The following is a 6,000-nucleotide window of genomic DNA, read 5'->3' as shown; positions in this document are numbered from 1 at the left end:
GTGCGCCGTTTACCTAGGGAAGTGATGGCGCTTGGATTCACCTTGGGGAAGGGGGGGCTTTGCCCCCCCCCCACTCTTCCTCTTTCTTCTAGTGGAGCACGGGCCTGCTCCACTGCAAACGCGGGACCAACCTCTCTATCAGCCCCTTACTTCATTTTCTTTCTTCCAGTCTTCGGCCTCCCCATCCCCTTTTACTCTTGACTTTTACAGCGTTTTGAGCTTTATGCATCAAAATTTCTTGCCCGACCCGTTTAGAAAATATTATTTTAACGTATAGCACCTCGCAAGCTTCTTCTAAATTATCCTAACAAACGCTAATGACTAACCGAGAGCATTTTTTTTTTTATAGCTCCTATCCACTGAAATCTCAAAAAAGTAGGTGGCAGGACCCGCCAGATTTGCATAGATTTGACGGGTGAGGACGTCATCATTATTTTGGAAAAAGCAAAGGTGAGTGCAATGTGTACAATCACTCCTAATGTATTGTTCCCACCGTTGGAAGGCACCAATCCAGCTGTCCGTTAAATTTGGCTAGACTGCACAGCCCCAGGAAGGCAGTTCATAATTTTCTTTCCACTTGTATTTATGCCTTCTGTTTTTTGTGTCCCATTTCAACGTGAAAATTCAATCATCGCTAACTGTCTCTTCCATCTTCAATACCTTCATCAGTCAAATTCACTTGTCACCCAGATGGCAAGCTCTGTAAAGCACACATTCGTAGTTTTCTTCTCATATGGACTTCCCTCTGCTGTTCCACCTGATGAATCGCTCATCTATGGACCATTTCAAGAAGCTGTCTTTTCTTAAGTACTGTCTCGAAACCTAAACCCAGTATTCCAAACGTTGACTTTTATAACTAAACTATAACTTCTTTCTTCTTAGACGCAAAGGTACTGTAAATCATTGATAAGACACCATGTATCTTCCCAGCAGCCTGCCTACACTGCATGGTAACCCTCATGTCTGATTGTATCTCTCTCTCTCTCTCTCAATTTCTTCACCTCACCTCAATAAGATTTAGTTCAATAAGAGTAAAAAGATTTTGAGCCAAAAGTAATAAAAAAAAGGAGATTCCAGATTAGATTTGTGCATGGTAAATCAGGATGGAAGTATACACAAGTCATACTTTTAAGGCAACAGGAAATATGGAGCGAATAATCATGGGAAATGAGATGAGTTAAGGAAATCGATAATTTGGATTCCGAAGAAAAAGGAGGTCCAGCTCGGGAGAGTGTGGATGGACATCGTTGAGATTGGCACTGCGATCACATATATTTTTGAATGAATTAGGAAGTTTCGGGTTGGTTTAAATCTTTTCAGAGATAACTTTGTTGTATTGGTTTAACCATTGATGATGAGTCGATGTAGATGGGAGAAGGGGAATTTTGCCAGCTCCATAACGTGGTCTGAACAATGCTTCTCTGAAAACACACTACTTGGACTCTGTAGCCACAACTGATAAAGATGAAGAGATATTAGACTGCGGCCACCTCCAATTAGTTGTCGAACTATGTGAAATTTGCAGGGTTGTGATTTATGACGTTCTATTACTCAATGCAAAGTTCCTTACCTGAGACTGCATGGAACGTGCATGGAACCTTTACCTGTTGAATGACTTTTCAAACAGATCGATGTGGGTTGCTGCCACATTTAGCCAAAATAGTTGACGCTTGTTTCCTGAGAATTTGGCCCGGCAAGAAGCCATCAATAAATTAAATGATGCAATAGACTGGCATTCTTACAAGAAGCAAACATATTGTTGGACGAAAAAACCGAGTTTCCGGAAGAAAAACCATGCTACCCTCCCCTGAGACCAACTAACTCAGCCACGTTGTGAAAAATGCACATAAAACTTCTTCACGTCATTGATGGGACTCGAACTCGGATCTTTTTCCACTCGGTGTGAGGAGGACGGCGGTTCTACCAACTCAGGGGCTTGGTTGCTTCGGGGCTTGCCCTCGTGCTCACCACGAGGGCAACCCCCGAAGCAACTGCGCTGCAATGTCTCTATAAATCTGATCTCGATTGCTGTTAGGACATCTTCCTACTATTCTAATATGATTATCCTTAATACTTTTCATTACCATCGCGTTTTCCATTTCAAATTTGCGCTGTATAACGACAACAAGCGAGACAATATGCACTGATGAGCCAAAACATTATGACCACCTACCCAATATGATGTTGGTCCTCCACGTGCAGCCAAAACAACTCGTACCCGGCGAGGCATGGATTCTACAAGATTTCTAAATGTGTCATGTGGTATCTGGTACACGTTACCAGCAGATCCTTTAACTCCTGTAAGATCAGTGGTTCACACGCCGCAGATCGGAGTTGCTGTTCCAACGCAAACCACAGATGCTCGATGGGATTGATGTCTGGGGAATTTGGAGGCCAGGGGAAGACTACCAATATAACTAGAAGGCTTCCTCATGTTCCGCGAACCAGTCTCTAACAATCCGGGCGGTGTGGCATGGCGCATTATCCTGCTGAAAGATGGCACTGCCAGAGGAGAAGACCGTTTTAGGGGCTCCAGGACCTGAGTCCATCTCCCCTAATTGCCTCTGTGTTGACTACAGAATCTGTATAAACAGGGCCTGAAATGTGAGCAGCCAACACGTGAACAACTGCTGCCTGATGCCTGTCCCAAGGCACGTGGAGCCGGACATTATCTACTATCTGCGCCTCAGTAGTGCGCTGAATCACGCATCCACTAGTAGTAGTGCAATACCAGTGGATGCCAGCAATCCCGTACTCAGGATGCCCAGTCATAACAAAAAAAAAAAAAAAAAAACACCAGTGGTTGACATCTCTGAACAACCTGAGATCAAAAGAATTCAAGTCCAGGATGACTGGTATGCGATGCAGGGAACAGCTCAGCAAGAGATTGTTGAATTATCCATTGTGATGAAGCATCTGCATTCTTCTGCTGAAGACGTCGTTGGTGAAGATTTGAAGGGCTTGAAAGTAAGTCTCATTTTCAATTAAGGCTTTAAGATTGACTTCTGAGATGTTCTGAACCTTATTTTTAAGTGTTGTCCGTTGTTCTTTGTAGTTGGGGCAGGACAGTAGGATGTGGTTCCAGGATTCCTCTTCCCCACAGGAGCAATGAGGATTTGTCGCCAGTCCGAATTGGAACAGTTTCGCTTTAAGAGCGCCATGTCCTGTTAGGATGTAGGATGTGCTCATGGATGGGTAGAACCAATTACAATGCGGCTTATTCATCTCAAAGATGACATCCGGGATAAAAAGTCTGGTGAACTCTTCAGTAGGACTTTCATCCCGTGTAACCTGCCAAAGGGAGAGGAGTTTATTCCAGAGGTTTATTTTTTCCCGTTTGATTTTTGTAGCAGGATTGCAGTCTATTCCAAAGAGAAACAGGTTGGATTGAGGTTGGTAGGCCTTTTTTGTGTTTGTAGATGAAACCTCTATAAGCTATATATAGGTGCATTAGTTGAGGTTGTTCTTGGTACTCGGTATGTCGCAAGCAGCATGGTTCTTTGCATGAAAAGGAGTTTGTCCCGGATTTTACTGTTAGTGACCCTATGGAACCAGACCCCAGCAGCATAGGAGGCAATTGGCAAGAAGACACTTTATAGTAGAGAGATAGGGGTCTTTTGGTGAGTCTCCAGTCCGAACGGGAGATCCTGATGATGGCTGCAGTGAAAACTTTGGTTTTGTTTGCCAAACTGTTCACGTGTGGTTGGAAAAAGCCTGTCGTCCAATATTATGCCAAGGTGTTTAGTTTGTGCAACATATGGAATTTTCTTCCCGTGAATAAGCACTTTAGGGGGTCTGCGGTAATCCAACCTGTTTTTGAAGATCATTAGCTTTGTTTTTGTGTTTGATATTTTTAATTTATTTGTGAGGGTCCAGCTTATCAGGTCATACAGGACAATTTTTGCTCGGTCCTCAAGGATTCTCCTGGATCTTCCTGCAATGCAAATAACCAAGTCGTCTGCATAGGCGAAATTTACGCCGCAGTGAGCCATTGGTCAAGTACGTAGTTCCAAAGGAGTGGTCCTAGCACTGATCCCTGTGGGCAATCGCTGTTTATAAATTTGAACATGACAGGTGTTGGGCAGTGACCCGGCCGTCCATATGTTGCAACAGGAAACGTGATTCATCGGACCAGATGACCATCTTCCAATCATTCAAGGTCCAGTTTCGATGCTCGCGTGCCCATTGTAGGCGCTGTCGCCAGTGAACCGTGGTTAGCATGTGGATTACTCCCGTCACCAGCATTCCAATTGCCGACGAGTTACGCCACAGTCGCCCTTCTGTTGCCACGTACCATCCGGGAGAGCCTTCGCTCACCTCGAGCATCGAGGTGTTGAGCTCACCTCAACACCTCGCCGGCAGTTCGTGGATTTTCCCTCCTCGGATCACTTTCGGTAGGTACTAACCACGGCTGACTGTAAGCATCCCACCAGCCGTGCCGTTTCGGATATGCTCTGACCCAGTCGTCTGGCCATTACAATTTGGCCTTTGTCAAACTCGCTTAAGTCTGCTGCCTTTCCCATCCGAAGAACAAGGGTACCACTGATTAACGGAGCTCAGTGTCGGGTGTTTTTTGTATCGTGTCCCGACCCGCGCACGCCCCCTAGTTCACCTGCAGTTGCTTCGATTTGCATAACGACTCGCTGGTCATAATGTTTTGGCTCATCGGTATAGTATTATGCTGTGTTGCTTGTTGTCATTATACAGGCAGGGTACTCTATTGTGGCTAAATTATGCAAGGGCGAAATTTTCTGCATCTACCGAAAAACGTAAAATTAAAATTAAAATAAAAGCAGCCATTCGTACCTTTTCCATTGCCAAAAAAGTAAGTATCCGATTCAACCTGTCACACTGGGCGATCGATCATTTATTCCAGTGATCAACAAACTCTTAAGATCTAACTGTCTTACTCCCGTTTGAGGGCCTTCTGCAACTCAAAGAGATCTCCAACCTCTATGTTAACTAGTTGCAAAGCTTTAAAGTCCTCACCATTTCTAAGAGACACCAAAGACCACAAGAAATCAGAAATGGCCATCTACAATCACGCACAGTGAGCGTTAGGAGAAAAAGCCCCTAATACCTAATCAAAACAGGAGGCTAAACACGATCAAATTCCTTAGAAACATCAAGAGCAATGGCTTGAGTTTCTTCAAAGATGAGTACATAATAATTATACGTAAGACTAGATAATCACCAATGGATCGACACATAATCCGTGCATACAATCTTTAATCACGTGGAAGATTTCAAGATGGTTGGCGGTAGATAGATTTCTCCTTTTCTTTGAAACAAATCTATTGAGTAATTGGAAAAGTGGGAGGATTTATCAACAATTTTAGGATTCGACTGGACATTAACAAAACTATCATAAAGGCGGTGATGTTCTTGCAAGTTGTCTTTCGTATTATGTTTTTCAAGGACAGTATCAGAAGAATTTATGAACGATATTACACAACTGATTAAATATTTTCGGGAGAGGGCCGAAGTGTTGGCGTTTTGAACTGCTGGTATTTGGGAATCCGACGTTTTGAACTATTCGTATGTCAGAAGTCGGCGTTTTGAGTGTAGACTTCTGATTTTTGTAATTTGAATTAAACTGGATAGATCCGATATTGAGGTCGCACTTTTCAATCAAGGGCATCTCATTTCGGCAAAGTTCGATCGTTCTATGACGACCAAATCCTCTGCTCGAACCTTTGAGCTAAAGGGACTGTAAGTATCCTTAGTATGTTCCCCGGAATTTCAAGGCCTAAAAATACTATGTATGGTATACCGGGGTCGACCACCAAGTTGGTTCCATCCCCTCAATTCAATTTTTATTAAGTGTTACTTAGTAAGCTGTTATTCCCTTCTAACTATTGCGTTGACCATCTTGTTAAATCTCTTCCTACCATATCGAGGACATTCCATTGAATGTCCTCCTTGGTTTTACGAGAGAAAGAGAAAGTGATTAGAGAAATCTTTAACAGTCTCGATCCCCGAAAGTCTTATCTTGATGGC

Source organism: Mastigoproctus giganteus, chromosome 7, assembly GCF_048544385.1.
Source record: "Mastigoproctus giganteus isolate SK-2022 chromosome 7, ASM4854438v1, whole genome shotgun sequence".
In the NCBI taxonomy this organism is placed as follows: domain Eukaryota; kingdom Metazoa; phylum Arthropoda; class Arachnida; order Uropygi; family Thelyphonidae; genus Mastigoproctus; species Mastigoproctus giganteus.
The sequence above is the reverse complement of the archived record's forward strand: the minus strand, read 5'-3'. Positions refer to the sequence as shown.